The sequence below is a fragment of the Pseudophryne corroboree genome, chromosome 3 (assembly GCF_028390025.1).
Source record: "Pseudophryne corroboree isolate aPseCor3 chromosome 3, aPseCor3.hap2, whole genome shotgun sequence".
NCBI classification, from domain to species: Eukaryota; Metazoa; Chordata; class Amphibia; order Anura; family Myobatrachidae; genus Pseudophryne; species Pseudophryne corroboree.
This window is the reverse complement of record NC_086446.1, coordinates 735,197,371-735,206,621: the sequence shown is the minus strand read 5'-3', so window position 1 is coordinate 735,206,621 and position 9,251 is coordinate 735,197,371. Positions and strand designations below refer to the sequence as shown.

At 43.2% G+C, this 9,251-nt stretch overlaps 2 pseudogenes; one reads left to right on the top strand and one right to left on the bottom strand.

The window, feature by feature from the left end:
* Positions 1 to 4,319: 4,319 nt before the first annotated feature.
* On the bottom strand, positions 4,320 to 4,438 carry LOC134891924 (5S ribosomal RNA; annotated as a pseudogene).
* Positions 4,439 to 5,804: 1,366 nt separating this feature from the next.
* On the top strand, positions 5,805 to 5,923 carry LOC134891923 (5S ribosomal RNA; annotated as a pseudogene).
* The last annotated feature ends 3,328 nt before the right edge of the window (positions 5,924 to 9,251 follow it).

Below are 9,251 nucleotides of genomic sequence, written 5' to 3'. Positions count from 1 at the left end.
ACTGTACCTCACATCAAGCATCACACCTCACTGCTCTCATCATAATTCACTACTCCCCCTCACACCTCACTGCTCCCATCATAATTCACTACTCCCACTCACACCTCACTGCTCTCATCATAATTCACTACTTCCCTTCACACCTCACTGCTCTCATCATACTGTACCTCACATCAAGCATCACACCTCACTGCTCTCATCATAATTCACTACTCCCCCTCACACCTCACTGCTCTCATCATAATTCACTACTCCCCCTCACACCTCACTGCTCTCATCATAATTCACTACTTCCCTTCACACCTCACTGCTCTCATCATAATTCACTACTCCCCCTCACACCTCACTGCTCTCATCATAATTCACTACTCCCCCTCACACCTCACTGCTCTCATCATAATTCACTACTCCCCCTCACACCCCACTGCTCTCATCATAATTCACTACTTCCCTTCACACCTCACTGCTCTCATCATACTGTACCTCACATCAAGCATCACACCTCACTGCTCTCATCATAATTCACTACTCCCCCTCACACCTCACTGCTCTCATCATAATTCACTACTCCCCCTCACACCTCACTGCTCTCATCATAATTCACTACTTCCCTTCACACCTCACTGCTCTCATCATACTGTACCTCACATCAAGCATCACACCTCACTGCTCTCATCATAATTCACTACTCCCCCTCACACCTCTCTGCTCTCATCATAATTCACTACTTCCCTTCACACCTCACTGCTCTCATCATACTGTACCTCACATCAAGCATCACACCTCACTGCTCTCATCATAATTCACTACTCCCCCTCACACCTCACTGCTCTCATCATAATTCACTACTCCCCCTCACACCTCACTGCTCCCATCATAATTCACTACTCCCACTCACACCTCACTGCTCTCATCATAATTCACTACTTCCCTTCACACCTCACTGCTCTCATCATACTGTACCTCACATCAAGCATCACACCTCACTGCTCTCATCATAATTCACTACCCCCTTCACACCTCACTGCTCTCATCATAATTAACTACTCCCTTCACACCTCACTGCTCTCATCATAATTCACTACTCCCCCTCACACCTCACTGCTCTCATCATAATTCACTATTCCCCCTCACACCTCACTGCTTTCATCATAATTCACTACTCCGCCTCACACCTCACTGCTCTCATCATAATTCACTACTCCGCCTCACACCTCACTGCTCTCATCATACTGTACCTCACATCAAGCATCACACCTCACTGCTCTCATCATAATTCACTACTCCCCCTCACACCTCACTGCTCTCATCATAATTCACTACTCCCACTCACACCTCACTGTTCTCATCATAATTCACTACTCCGCCTCACACCTCACTGCTCTCATCATACTGTACCTCACATCAAGCATCACACCTCACTGCTCTCATCATAATTCACTACTCCCCCTCACACCTCACTGCTCTCATCATAATTCACTACTCCCACTCACACCTCACTGCTCTCATCATAATTCACTACTTCCCTTCACACCTCACTGCTCTCATCATACTGTACCTCACATCAAGCATCACACCTCATTGCTCTCATCATAATTCACTACTCCCCCTCACACCTCACTGCTCTCATCATAATTCACTACTCCCCCTCACACCTCACTGCTCTCATCATAATTCACTACTCCCCCTCACACCTCACTGCTCTCATCATAATTCACTACTCTGCCTCACACCTCACTGCTCTCATCATAATTCACTACTGCACCTCACACCTCACTGCTCTCATCATACTGTACCTCACATCAAGCATCACACCTCACTGCTCTCATCATAATTCACTACTCCCTTCACACCTCACTGCTCTCATCATAATTCACTACTCCCCCTCACACCTCACTGCTCTCATCATAATTCACTACTCCCCCTCACACCTCACTGCTCTCATCGTAATTCACTACTCCGCCTCACACCTCACTGCTCTCATCATAATTCACTACTCCGCCTCACACCTCACTGCTCTCATCATACTGTACCTCACATCAAGCATCACACCTCACTGCTCTCATCATAATTCACTACTCCCCCTCACACCTCACTGCTCTCATCATAATTCACTACTCCCCCTCACACCTCACTGCTCTCATCATAATTCACTACTTCCCTTCACATCTCACTGCTCTCATCATACTGTACCTCACAACAAGCATCACACCTCACTGCTCTCATCATAATTCACTACTCCCCCTCACACCTCACTGCTCTCATCATAATTCACTACTTCCCTTCACACCTCACTGCTCTCATCATAATTCACTACTCCCCCTCACACCTCACTGCTCTCATCATAATTCACTACTCCCCCTCACACCTCACTGCTTTCATCATAATTCACTACTTCCCTTCACACCTCACTGCTCTCATCATACTGTACCTCACAACAAGCATCACACCTCACTGCTCTCATCATAATTCACTACTCCCTTCACACCTCACTGCTCTCATCATAATTCACTACTCCCCTCACACCTCACTGCTCTCATCATAATTCACTACTCCCCCTCACACCTCACTGCTCTCATCATAATTCACTACTCCGCCTCACACCTCACTGCTCTCATCATAATTCACTACTCCGCCTCACACCTCACTGCTCTCATCATACTGTACCTCACTTCAAGCATCACACCTCACTGCTCTCATCATAATTCACTACTCCACCTCACTGCTCTCATCATTATTCACTACTTCCCTTCACACCTCACTGCTCTCATCGCACCTCACTGCCATTATCACACCTCACTGCCAGCATCACACCTCTCTGCTGTCATCATACCTCACTGCTCCCCCCAGTCAGCTCATTACCCGTCTACTGCTCCCCCCATGCCTCAAAACTGTTCATGCCCTTGACTTCACCCCAATCAATTTCTCCCAGCCTGCACCTTAATCCCCCCTTCCATTATCTCACAGAGTTGACCTGGTACACTCTCTCTCTCTCTCTCTCTCTCTCTCTCTCACACACACACACACACACACACACACACACACACACACACACACACACCACACACTCTCTGTTTCCCCCCACTTACCTAACCAGATCTGGTGGCTGGCTGGATTTGTAGCAGCTCCTCCCCTCCCTCTGACTTACAACAACCCTGATCAGAGTTAACAGAAATTTGGTTTGGTTCCGCACAGGAAAAATGTGGTAATGAAGAACATAGATTAATACACAGATTGTAGAAAACTGTTCAGGGAATGACCAACGATACTAAGTTTAAATTTAAAGATTCTTAATGAAGACATCTAAATAATTATTTGAGTTGGTGGTGCTCCCAGAGTCAGTAATGGTTAAGCAAAGAAAAGAAAAAAGAAAGACTCTGTGTTGGGGCACGCTTAGAAATTTGAAATAAGTTTATTAAAACTTAACATTTAATTAATAACGAATAAAAGTAATGAGGAGTTTGATACAAAAAAATTGTTCAAGAACACAAAGTAAACATATATATTGACAGAAATCAGGATAAGCCTGATACAAAATTATGGGCACCTGTGGTGAAAAATATACTGAAAAACATAAAAAATTACAAAAAATTAATATTATTAAGGTGCCTGAGTTAATCAAAATTCAAAATTGGAGTAGAGGTAAATGATATGTACATATAATCACCGCAGTGATAATTGTAGGTAAGCACCTAGTCTAAAACCTCATGAGAATAGATGAGAGGCACAAAGGTTCATAATTGAAATGTCAAATGACTGAGGGTAATCACCTGGTAGAGATTCTGTTTGCTAAAAGGCTAGATCCTTATAGATAACAAAGCATTTAAGATAAAAGTATGATTATTAAAGATACAAAAGAACATTGATAAATAAGCCTAAAGGCAAAGCCAATTGTAGATAAATAGAAGGTTTGCGGGAAAGTTGGATAAGGAATAGGTAAGTTTCAGAAGTTGCTCTAAAGGGGGGTACTCACGGAGCGATCGCTGCTTAAAATCTAAGCAATCTGACTAGATTGCTTAGATTTTAAGCACGATCGCTCCGTGTGTAGCCCCCTCAGCGATAGCGATGCGCAGCCCCGCGCATCGCTATCGCTGCTGCTAGATTGGCCTGCATGCAGGCCAATCTAGCGGGTCGCTCACTTCACCCGCTGGGTGAAGTGAGCGCCCCCCCCCGTCTCCCCCCGCACGCTCAGCACAGATCGCGCTGTGCTGAGCGCCGGGAGAGATGTGTGCTGAGCGGTTCGCTCAGCACACATCTCTCTGACATCGGCTGGTGAGTACTGGCCTTAACACTTCTGCTGTTTGTGATCAGAGGTCACAATCTTACTGCACTTGATATTCCCAAGAGGTCACCCTACTAGGTACTGATCAAGCTTATCAGCGCTTAGCTTCCAAGGTCGGATGAGATTGGGCGTTGCTGCTGAAATATGGCAGTAATAAACACTAGGACACAAATGAGCGAGTGTAATGAGTAGTGAGCAACAAGGTACTTCTGCTGTCCAGTTTCTAGCGCAGATTCTCTGTTGCTGTGAGCATTGCAGAGAGTGGTCTCGCATCTGGATGAGAGGGTACTAAAAATAGAAGTGAGATATGCTCAGAATAGGGAGGAAACCCTGCCTTCTGCTGTCCACTGTCTTATATAGATATATAGCGGACAGTGGATGAGAGAGGTGGGTTAGGCTTACCTATTGAAAAAAAGGGTGGTGGGAAAATTAGAAGAAGGAGAAGAAATGGTAATGTGGTGAGATCACAAATTAACAAAAAATTAAGTAAATTATGAAATAAAACAATCATGAAATCAACGATTAATTGGAAAAAGGAAAGTAAACACAGGCTGCATGGTAAAGGCTTACCAAAATGGGTATAAGACCCTGTTTATGCAGAAAGTATTCTGCAAAAAGTATTACATTTAAAAGGAAATACCAGAAAATGGTTTAGAACAATAATTAAGGATCAAAAATAGCAAACATGGAAAAAAACAATATTGATTATATATTAGTATCAGTTAAATAACTGGAGTCCAAATGGGCACATACAATACCAGGGAGTCCCAAAAAGTGATCTGAGCTAGAAAGAGTTCAGCATCACTGAGCACAGACGGACCGTTTCACCAGGGTGGCTTGTTCACTGTGGACACAGTGAACAAGCCACCCTGGTGAAACGGTCCGTCTTTCTAGCTCAGATCACTTTTTGGGACTCCCTGGTATTGTATGTGCCCATTTGGACTCCAGTTATTTAACTGATACTAATATATAATCAATATTGTTTTTTTCCATGTTTGCTATTTTTGATCCTTAATTATTGTTCTAAACCATTTTCTGGTATTTCCTTTTAAATGTAATACTTTTTGCAGAATACTTTCTGCATAAACAGGGTCTTATACCCATTTTGGTAAGCCTTTACCATGCAGCCTGTGTTTACTTTCCTTTTTCCAATTAATCGTTGATTTCATGATTGTTTTATTTCATAATTTACTTAATTTTTTGTTAATTTGTGATCTCACCACATTACCATTTCTTCTCCTTCTTCTAATTTTCCCACCACCCTTTTTTTCAATAGGTAAGCCTAACCCACCTCTCTCATCCACTGTCTGCTATATATCTATATAAGACAGTGGACAGCAGAAGGCAGGGTTTCCTCCCTATTCTGAGCATATCTCACTTCTATTTTTAGTACCCTCTCATCCAGATGCGAGACCACTCTCTGCAATGCTCACAGCAACAGAGAATCTGCGCTAGAAACTGGACAGCAGAAGTACCTTGTTGCTCACTACTCATTACACTCTCTCATTTGTGTCCTAGTGTTTATTACTGCCATATTTCAGCAGCAACGCCCAATCTCATCCGACCTTGGAAGCTAAGCGCTGATAAGCTTGATCAGTACCTAGTAGGGTGACCTCTTGGGAATATCAAGTGCAGTAAGATTGTGACCTCTGATCACAAACAGCAGAAGTGTTAGAGCAACTTCTGAAACTTACCTATTCCTTATCCAACTTTCCCGCAAACCTTCTATTTATCTACAATTGGCTTTGCCTTTAGGCTTATTTATCAATGCTCTTTTGTATCTTTAATAATCATACTTTTATCTTAAATGCTTTGTTATCTATAAGGATCTAGCCTTTTAGCAAACAGAATCTCTACCAGGTGATTACCCTCAGTCATTTGACATTTCAATTATGAACCTTTGTGCCTCTCATCTATTCTCATGAGGTTTTAGACTAGGTGCTTACCTACAATTATCACTGCGGTGATTGATTATATGTACATATCATTTACCTCTACTCCAATTTTGAATTTTGATTAACTCAGGCACCTTAATAATATTAATTTTTTGTAATTTTTTATGTTTTTCAGTATATTTTTCACCACAGGTGCCCATAATTTTGTATCAGGCTTATCCTGATTTCTGTCAATATATATGTTTACTTTGTGTTCTTGAACAATTTTTTTGTATCAAACTCCTCATTACTTTTATTCGTTATTAATTAAATGTTAAGTTTTAATAAACTTATTTCAAATTTCTAAGCGTGCCCCAACACAGAGTCTTTCTTTTTTCTTCTCTTTGAACAACCCTGATCACTCAGTCCCGTGCAACTCTGCCCCCTCAGTCTCATGTATCTCCACCCGCTTTCCAGGCCCTGATCACTGATGCTTTCACAGGCGGTGGGAGAGTGCTTTAAGCTGCCGGCTCCACTGCCTGTCTTACAACTTGACAGGTGCAGCGGCAGCAACAATGGACAGTAGCAGAATGGGGAGAGTGCCACTCCAGCCTGGCGCCTCCCTGCTTTGCATGGTCTGTTGAGCGTATTGCGCCGGCCCTGAAGATGTGTACGCAATTTTTCTGGAGACCTGTGCACAAAGCCAGAGTCTACTGTTCTCGGGGTCATTCCGAGTTGATCGCTCGCTAGCAACTTTTTCAGCGCTGCGATCAGGTTAAAACTTGGCAAAACTGAGCATGCGTATGCGCCGCAATGCGCAGGCATGTCGTACGGGTACAAAGAGGATCGGTGTTGGGTGATGGATTTAACGAAGAATCCATACGCACAGCTGATCGCAAGGTGATTGACAGAAAGAGGGCGTCTATGGGTGTCAACTGACCGTTTTCTGGGAGTGTTTGGAAAAACGCAGGCGTTTCCAAGCGTTTGCAGGGTGGGTGTCGGACGTCAAACCTGGGACCAAAAAGTCTGAAGTGATCGCAGTGGCTGAGTAAGTCCAGAGCTGCTCAGAAACTGCAACAAACTTTTTTGTGTCGTCGGCTGAAAAAGCTTTGGAACACTTGCAAAGCTAAAATACACTCCCCCATAGGCGGCGACTATCTGATCACAGCGCTGCAAAAAGTTGCTAGCGACCGATCAACTCGGAACGACCTCCTGAGTGCGCTGCCAGAGAGGAGACAGCATGCACAGAGCCAGAAAACAAGCCATCTACTCTCTTAAACCGGCCCTGCCACTTCCTCAGTAATTCAATATATTTGCTACAATCCAATTTCCCCATAAGCAGAAGACAGTTAATTAATACTGCAAACAGGAGACCATTCTACTTTTACAAGCCATGATCACAGGTAAACCCACGGCTAGCTGGAAATCAAATTAATCTTTTTTGGTTTCAATCACTTTTAGTTTTCTGCCCTGCGATGACCTTTAAGCAATCACCAGCAATAAGATTCTAAAACCTGATAAACAAGCAGAAGATCCGCACTACGCTTTCATACTTGTTTTTCTCTGTCGATACTTTGTTTATTCAGTCTTACTTACCAAGGTTGTTTACTGACCTGGGTCATGAATTCATTATATCTAATACTTTACTCTTCACATTTCGCTACACTGAGTTAACAAACGCTGCAGAATAACATAGGTCATTGATGAATCATAGACAATAATAATACTCGCCCAAAGCACTTATTAAAATAATCCATATTCCAGGGAATGCGTTTTATAATCAATAGCTATCAGCTAGAAAAATACTCCTATACGAGTAAGATATAATTATTGTTTGTTTTATGTAGTATCTGCCATGTACAATATCCCAGAGAGAACATTGCAGTGACTTGGTCTATTTCCATTGCCCTGTTCTATCAGCACCAGAACATATTGTAACTACAGCTACTGTATCTTGTCTAAATGGAAATGGAATTCATGATTTTATAATTAAGTCTCCTAAGCTTTTAAAACTATATTTTCCATTAATACCACACATCATTTGATTAAAAGAATTGATACATTGCGCTTTTTGTTTAGCAGTGTTAAAATTATGTGACTCTTTCGTGAGGTATGTGCAGAACATAGGCCCTCATTCCGAGTTGTTCGCTCGGTATTTTTCATCGCATCGCAGTGAAAATCCGCTTAGTACGCATGCGCAATGTTCGCACTGCGACTGCGCCAAGTAACTTTACTATGAAGAAAGTATTTTTACTCACGGCTTTTTCTTCGCTCCGGCGATCGTAATGTGATTGACAGGAAATGGGTGTTACTGGGCGGAAACACGGCGTTTCAGGGGCGTGTGGCTGAAAACGCTACCGTTTCCGGAAAAAACGCAGGAGTGGCCGGAGAAACGGTGGGAGTGCCTGGGCGTACGCTGGGTGTGTTTGTGACGTCAACCAGGAACGACAAGCACTGAAATGATCGCACAGGCAGAGTAAGTCTGGAGCTACTCTGAAACTGCTAAGTAGTTAGTAATCGCATTATTACGAATACATCGGTCGCAATTTTAAGAAGCTAAGATTCACTCCCAGTAGGCGGCGGCTTAGCGTGTGTAACTCTGCTAAATTCGCCTTGCGACCGATCAACTCGGAATGAGGGCCATATTGCATAATTATTGCATCGTGCAGAGCATATTGCATAATATCTGCATCGTGCAAAGGATATTGAATAATAACTGCATCGTGCAGAGCATATTGCATAATATCTGCATTGTGCAGAGCTGATTGCATAATAACTGCATCGTGCAGAGCATATTGCATAATATTCGCATTGTGCAGAGCATATTGCATAATAACTGCATTGTGCATCGCTTATTGCATAATAACTGCATATGGTTAAAAAAAGAAAAGAAAAGGGCAGACTGGATGGGCCAAGTGGTTCTTATCTGCCATCAAATTCTGTTTCTTTTGAGGACCAGGGCCGGATTAAGGCTAGTGGGGGCCCCAGGGCAATGAAGGTGTGGGGGCCCCCACCAATAAAATTGACTCTGCTACTTGTCGCTGTCACTACTGTGCCCCTTAGGGGAGCAGGAGAGAGAGTGAGGGGAGTGAGAG